At 47.2% G+C, this 7,949-nt stretch overlaps 1 pseudogene across 1 annotated transcript; it reads left to right on the top strand.

Moving 5' to 3' along the window:
- The first annotated feature begins 2,395 nt into the window (after positions 1-2,395).
- LOC309585702 (epidermal growth factor receptor kinase substrate 8-like protein 2) lies at positions 2,396-6,596 on the top strand (annotated as a pseudogene). The gene is made up of 6 exons: positions 2,396-2,507; positions 3,274-3,393; positions 4,243-4,390; positions 5,478-5,661; positions 6,068-6,200; positions 6,525-6,596. The product of its transcript is annotated as an epidermal growth factor receptor kinase substrate 8-like protein 2 (transcript).
- Positions 6,597-7,949: the final 1,353 nt, after the last annotated feature.

The following is a 7,949-nucleotide window of genomic DNA, read 5'->3' as shown; positions in this document are numbered from 1 at the left end:
TTTAAGCACAAATTAAATTAATGCAGTATCCATAAAAAGAACATTTGACATTCAAAAGTGACCATGCAACTTGATAGTTAATACCAGTCCATTGGATATCTTACATGTTTTATAACTCTTTTTGTCTCAGTACAACAGCTATTGTGTGTTTATGCTATGACTAGAATGAACTGTAATGTCTCAGATGCCATGGGGGTACAAGCTGAGTTAACAGTGAGTACTTACCCATCAAAAACTAAACTAAGAAAACTGGAAAGAGCAAGCAGTTGTGTTTAGTTTTAATAGAGAAAAAAGTCAAAGCGGATGATGGATTTAAAAGTGCTTTCAGTATGATATTTCCAGCAGAACAACTGCCTCAACTCATCCACCAAAATGTCCTATAAACTTTAATGAGTGTTTCAGGCTGGGGTCAATAGGCTGATAGGGGATTTTGTTAGCACAGTGTGCAACTAAGCCAGCTTTGCAACACTTTTCACTTAGTAAGAATCATTCATATTCCATAAATCTTGAAGTGTTTTACAACTGAAAGCAATTATCACTGCCCTTATTTTCCCTATGCAAAAACGGAACCATAAAGCTGCAGTGAACCTATTTCCTCAAGGTCACACAGCAAGCACAGTAGTTGAAAAGAAAACAGCAACAGCAGTCCTGCTGTCCTTTGTACCCAGCTATCAAGGATCCCTTTTGCCCAATAACTCGACTTTTGCACATGAAATTATTTGAAATGGCATCTTGAGTTCTGAAGGCAAAACTTCATGGTTAATAAATCACAGAGATCAGAGTATGAAAATATTTGTGAGACCAGATCCTTCCCCCTGCAAGTGCCCGATGCTAGAGGTCAAGGGAGATGGCTGGTGAAATGACAAATGTCAGTGTTTGAGTAATGCTGTAAAACCAAGGAGTAAGGAAATGTTATGGTTAGTCAAGAGATTAATGGCTCATGATGTGCCATGAAAATTCTTTTCTGAAAGGTACTGGAGCTGCCTGATTAAAAGAGCAATCCTAGTGCCCACATCAGCCAGCACTTGCACAGACACCAAAGGAGAGGTTCCTTGCAAGTCCATGAGAGATGCAGCACAGCTTGTGGCCCCTGAGCCTTTCCAGCACAGCTTGTGGCCCCTGAGCCTTTCCACCGGTCTGTTATTTGAACTCCTGCAGCACTGGGTCTTGCAATTCTGTGAGCTACAGCAGCACCCAGAACCAATTCGGCACCTCCTGATACAGGCAGTTCATCCTTCCTGGCATGAAAGGATGGAAACAGAATCCCTTCCGTTCTCTCTGACACAGGAAATCTTTCTCAGATGAAACTTGGGCTTTCTGAGCCTCCAGACTTTCGCTCAATAGCAAAAGACAAGGAAGTGTGCAAGAAGAGCATGATGGTGAAAAAGAGGGAAACAATTCGTAAAATCCCCAAAGCATAATTCCTATTGCAGAACACTAAGCTTCTTCCTTCTCAGTCCCCTCTTCAACACTCATATTCAGTGTCTGAATGCACTACTCTTGGCCAAGTGTGAGTACATGTTCACGAAATGACATGGAGAGAAAACAGACAAACATGAAATGCCTGTTTCATCTTTCTCTTCCCTTTATTACAGTATCAGATCCTAAAGGAACACCCTTACTTCTTCTGTGCCAACACATCTATCTGAGGGTGGACCACGAAGGACTAAAGTGGATTAGACTATCCCAGGGTTAAATCGCCTTGAAGAAATTTATTTAGAGGTGAAAAAGGGGAAAAGAAGGAGAGGGGACGAGGGGGAAGAATATATGAAGATGAGACACCAGCCCTGTTCATCTTCAGCAGGATGATAGTGACAAACCATACTTCAAAAAGAAGCAATTAAGAGGGAGCCAGTCTCACTGCAAGTATGTTGAGAAGTCACGGCCTGAAGGTCTGGGCCTCAGCCAACAGGGAACTCACCAAAGGATATGGGGCTCATTTTCTTGAGGCAAATTACTGTGAAGAATCAGGACTAAATTTGACTAAAAAACCAGTTGCATCAATGCACTGTCATTTGCTGAATTGATTGAGAATCAGCACCAAACTCGGCCCTTTGGCCATAGCTCACAACCTCACTTTTTCATGTAGGCTTTTTTTGCTAATGGGAACCTTCCTTTTTTCTTGGTTGGGTTTTTTTTTCCCCTTTCCCCTTTTATTTGAATAATGTCTGTGAAAAACCATTTGCTTTCACGAGGCGGTTAGTTTACACTGGAGGCAGCAGCTCTGTGAGCTCGAGCCAACCCTGTCCTGTCTTTAGATTCATTGCAATCTGGCCACATTGTCACATATATTTTTAGTTTATGATGATCCTCTAATACAATTCCAGCTTCCACACAGAGTCCTTCCAACAGTCTAGCTCAGGTTAATGAACTTCAGGACACTTCTCTTCTGCAGGAATTTCGAGGCCCAGGGGGTGGCTGTGCCCAAGAGATTTGCCAAAATCCGCTACGATTTCACCGCGCGAAACGCCAGTGAGCTCTCGGTGCTGAAGGATGAAATCCTGGAGGTACGTGACCGTTCCTGGAAAAGGTGTGTCCCCCAGGGGCAGGAGAGAGCTCGGGATAGCAACAAGCACCAACTCCATTTTCCCTGGTGGTATCTCAGCAGTGACACAAAGCTTTGCTCAAACCCAAAGCTGGAGCAGGCTGCCTGTGCTGTGTTGTGTCATTTCCTCAGCTCAAAGACATCGGTCCCATTTTAACCACAGTGAGGAGGGAGGACAACAACTCGCTCTAGAGCCCTGCTCATCCCCCGCTGGGTCGGTTCCTTATCACCACTTCCTCCTCCACGAGGATTTGTTTTCTCTGAAAAGCACCTTTCTCATAACCTTTCTCTTACTGCAGCACTGTTGGCAGCTGGACAAGGTGGGACGTGACTTGGGCTGACACTGATCTGTGACCTGAGGAAAAGGTTTCTCTGCAAAATGTGGCTTTTTATTTATTTAATTATTTATTTTAATGCAAAAAGACATCAGAAACTCAGTCATTAGGAAAAAAAGGTCTGGAGAAACAGGGACATTATGTAGGAACTATGAGTTCTTCAGCACGCAGAGGTGCTCTCCTGTTCATCCTTACGATACATTCTGATGCTTTCCAGGAAAAGTTTCAGTCCTGGATTGCATCTGAGAGCAACAGATCTGATTAGAGCTCCTGGCCTCAGTGATGTCCTTCTGGCAACTTCACCTTTTGGATGGTTCGGCCCCGCTATATCCTGGTTGTTTATGCCTGAAATCCCATTTTCCCACAGCAGATTTATTTTTGTCCCTCTCTCAGGTGTTGGAAGATAATAAGCAGTGGTGGAAGTTGCTCAACCGGAGTGGGCAGGCCGGTTCTGTTCCATACAATATCCTGGATGTGGTGAAACTGGAAGAGCTCAAACAGGTCTGTAGTCAGGTAATACCTGACTGGTATCAGCTGCAGGGCACAATCTGCCTCTGGGAATAATGTTGTCATTAGACCTCCCTGATTTCTTAGGATACTATGCACCAATCAGGACAGACCTTCAGAAGCAGACAAAGCCAGGAGATTCCTGAGTCTCCTATGATAAAATTCACATTTTGCTACGATCGTCTTCCCAAATAAGGCCTATCCTTCCTATTTGTGCACCAGCCTCCTGCTTTCCATATTTTTCCACATCAAGATTTTTCTTGGGGGTTAAATTAAAGATGGACACTTCCCTCAGCCAGTTCAGTTCAGCACCAGGAACACGTTACTGGAGTGGAGGCAGATGGAAACACCATCTAAGTGAGAATTAACTGAATACTGCAACTTGCACTGCAGAAATGTGGAGCTGGAGTGTTCTAAACACCCTAGGGAAGCATGGAATTCTTCCCCATTTTGGTATTGCAGCGTTTGGGCAAAGCCTAAGGCGGCCCAGCAGGCTTCTGGATAAATCCCTGCTAGTTTAATCAAAACGTCAAAAAACTTTCCAGTCCGCTCCAGGCCCTTGGCAGTGGTCCCGCTTCACATCCCAGCTACGGAGCAGTGAGGCTCTGCCTTCCAATGAGATCGAACATGTTTGGCACAACTAGGAATTCCCTTGCGCAAACTTCAGACTTTGCTTTGGGTTCTTCATTCCCAGAAATTAACTTCTTCCATGCAGCTCCACCTGAGGTCTCCCCAGCCCCACATCAGCACAAGGAGAACACGGCAGTTTGTCCCTCCGTGGGTGTGAGGCAGAAAGCTTAAGAAAATTAAAAACGACCAAAAAAAATTCTTACTTTTCTTTCCCTTTCTAACCAGTCTAACCAGAGGTACAAAGGAGACCTGAGCCCCAGGGGCCATGGCCCATCCAGCCCAACCCACAAGCTGCCTGCCAGCTACGCCGGGGATAAGTGGGGCACTGAGATGTTGTCGCGCCACTCCGCACAGGACGCCAAAGAACGCACGTGTGTGTCCCACTCTGGGCTCCCCTGGGTTTGGGCGCTCGGGGGACCAGACCTGCCCAAGGGGCTCCCCTGCACCTTTTACTGATCACAGCAATGGAGCAGCACTGTGTCTGGAGGCCATTCCAGGCAGGACAAGAGCCAAGAGAGCAGCCCTGGGGCTTGTGACACCGCCGGGGCTCTCGGGCGGCCCGGGCCGAGCAGGGCAATAAGTGATCACCCCATGCCTCCTTCCTCCAGTTCTAACTTCCTCCTCCTCCTCCCAAGGAGAGAGTTTCCTTTCTCTTCCAAAATGTTTAAGTGTGTCTAAGGAACAGCTCAGGCCAATCCCTTTCTCTCACTTCCTTTTGCTCATCTCCCGGCACACACACAGTGCCCGCCTGGCCGCTTCCTTCATGTGGTTCCACAGAATTCCCGGCCAAACAGGAGATCCGCATCACTCCCTCACCCTGCACGTGCTGTGGGGCTCACAGAGCAGGAGAGAGATCAGGGGCCCTGCTCACCTCACCCCTTATCCCACCCTGTCCACTCCTGGAAGCAGGAGCCCTTCTGGGACGACAGGAAGCCCCACAATACGAGGACACAAATCTGTTCGTATCACTGAGTTATTCTCCACAGTCTTCAGGAGTTTCATGGGGAAAGCGATACTGGATGAAGAGTCACTGGAGTTTTCACAGAAGCACAGGATGCCCTGGGCTGGAAGGGACCTTCAAGCTCATCCCATCATGAGTGTGTTGCTCATTCCCAGTTTGTGCTTCCTGCCGCTTCTGTTCTGTTGCGGAGCAAAACCTGGAGCTCTGCGATCAGCAAATTAGTGACTAGAAGCAGCAGAGAGGACTGAAAAGGTCTCAATTCCAAACCTCCAATTGTAGATTCTCACAGAACTGTGCTTCCACATCAGGCAACAGCCAAGGGGTGATGGGAGCAAAATAAATGGCAACACAGGGGCACAGGAAAATGGGAATCACTTTTCTGGGCTGAATTTAAATAAGAATGTTGAGCCACATCCCCATTTGCCTTACAGTTTCCCCACAAACATTTAATGGCATTTTTGACTGAAGACTTGCTTTCATTCCCTACTTGTTTCTACAGAACTTATTCACCAAACGGATGAGCTGAACGACGAGCTGCTAAAGAAGATCACAAACAATAAAATTCAGCCTCCCCACAGGAATTTCAAAGTGGAAAAGCCTCAGCAAGTTTTCGTGCCCCTCACCTTTGAATCCAGCACTGAAGAAGTCAAAGCCTGGCTGGAGGCCAAGTCATTCAGCAAAGAGTAAGATTTGCCCTATTGCCACGTGCAATGCTCGTCCTTCCCTGGAGAAGGAGCGGGGGAGGCCACCGGCACCATCTCACCTGGGACAAGCCACTTGGATTTACTTACAGAGCCTGTGTTGCAAATTAGATTTCAACCCTGTTCAATCCAGGCTCTATAACCAGAATGTTCAGAGCCCAAAGTCACTCCCTTTCTCTGGTATAAATATTTTCTTGGAGATAAACAGTTAACTAACTAAATCCAAGGCCTGAAATGCTACTGGAATTGCAGCTGCCGCCTTGGAACAGCCCCAGGGCCCCGTGATATGGTCCCACTGCAGCTCCTGGCCTCCCATCTCCAACTCCTCACCTCTGGCACGAGGCCACGTGCAGCACAATCGTCACCTCCCTACTTTGTGTCTCCCCAGGACCGTGGAACACCTGGGCATCCTCACCGGAGCTCAGCTCTTCTCCCTCAACAGAGAGGAGCTGAAGAAGGTGTGCGGTGATGAGGGAAACAGAGTCTACAGCAAGATCACAGTGGAGAAAAACCAGCTGGAGGTAAGCATTTTTCTGGATAATTCCTGCTGGAATGGGGGCTGTACCAGCAGCGTCAGATAGCTCATTAAACAGGCATTTTAAAAAATACAATTGTGGGGAAAAAAAATGCAACCAAACCTACACCAGCAATAAAACACACGTAAAAATTCCGAAGTGTCTTTTGAGCAAATCTGTAAGATCCCCGTTTCCACTAATTAATCTGCTTTTTACTGATATCACTTATCTCTTTGAAACTAGCTCTACTTTTACAGCATTAATTAAATACTGTCACTTAACTGCAGCTTGAAGTTCAAATCCAAACTGCCTGTTTTGTTTCCATTCCAGAAAAGCAGAGGGGAGTCGGAGCTCCAAGAAATCACGAAGCGCCGCCAGGAAAGGATTGATTCTGCAAATTAAAGTCTCTCTGCTTTATTTCAGCTCTTAGCCCTAAGTAGTGCAGAAAAAAAGGGAATGAAAGCAATGATTCCTGGCCCAGGCCAGATGCAGCAGAGCTCCCCTTGGGGTCCAGCTGCCATCAGAGTGACAATTCCTTGAACACTGTTGGGAAGGGTTGACAATAAGACCATGTCCCACTGGGAAAGGTGTTTTAATTTTGCATGAAGTATTTTTTTTATAACGATATATTTTATACTGAAATTTTCCGTGCATGCGATCAGAGCAGGATTCACACGGGGCTGGATGTACAAGGGCTGGCTTCAAGCAAAAAAAGACCCCCAAAGCTTTTCTCCGAGGGCTGTCCCCTGCTCCCCACTCTCCCCTGGCAGAGCAGGCGTGGCACACAGCACAAGAGAGGCCAGCCTCAAGGCTTGGAGCCTGGACCAGAGGAATAAGGCTTTAGAACCCTGCAATGGTTTGGGTTTAAGGAAAGGACATTAAAGCTCATCCCATTCCACCCCCCTGCCATGGGCAGGAATGCCTGTCACAAGCCCAAGTTGTTCCAAATCTTGTCCAACCTGGCCTCGGACACTTCCAGGAATGGTGAGTCATGACCTCTCTGGGCAACCTAACCCTTTCTATTTCCATTTCCATTTCCTCCTCAGTGCAGGTGTCCCCTGCAGCCCACGAGCACAGGGCCGGTGACAACTGCCTGTCCTTGTCCTGTCCCCCTGTGCCCCCTCGTTGGACAAGGCTAGAATGGCAACACACATTCCCAAAGTCTGGCTGCTTCCTTAAATCCATGGACCAGCTAGTGCTATCTCTGAACAGCTGAAATGAGCTTTCAGTGCCTAGAAATGAGGAGTGACAAACAAAGGGATTTGAATCTGGAAATAGGTGAGTTCCACCCGCCCACCGCTGCTGATGCAGAGGCTGGGGCTGGGGGCAGCTGTGCAGCCCTTCCCTGGGGCACGGATCCTGCACTGGAATGTTGTGGTGGTGTTGCCAAACCGGGCCTCAAACCAGGAGAAGATAAGCCCTGACCGTTTGCTCCCGACCCAGGCACACCCACAGCCCTTCCCAGGGTGTTGGTCACTTGTCCCCATCTTCACGTTTTCACTGCAAAAAGTCAGCTGAAATGATTCCCAAATAGCTGAAACCCCAAAGCACACTGGGAAAGGCAGGTTTAACACAAATTAAATGGCCACAAGAAAAAAACCCCCTCTAATTTAGCACAGGGTGTTGCTCTTTACTTCCCGTTTTCCTTCATAAAGTTATGTGCATTTGTATATAGCAATCTGTAAATAGGGGTGAGGAAAATCCCTCTCCCTAGAAGCAGAATTAAGTGATTATGCTTCCAAAATTTACTCACCA

Source organism: Coloeus monedula, assembly GCF_965178545.1.
Source record: "Coloeus monedula genome assembly, contig: HAP1_SCAFFOLD_129, whole genome shotgun sequence".
NCBI lineage: Eukaryota > Metazoa > Chordata > Aves > Passeriformes > Corvidae > Coloeus > Coloeus monedula.
Note: the sequence above shows the minus strand (reverse complement) of the source record. Positions and strands in the feature narration are given on the sequence as shown.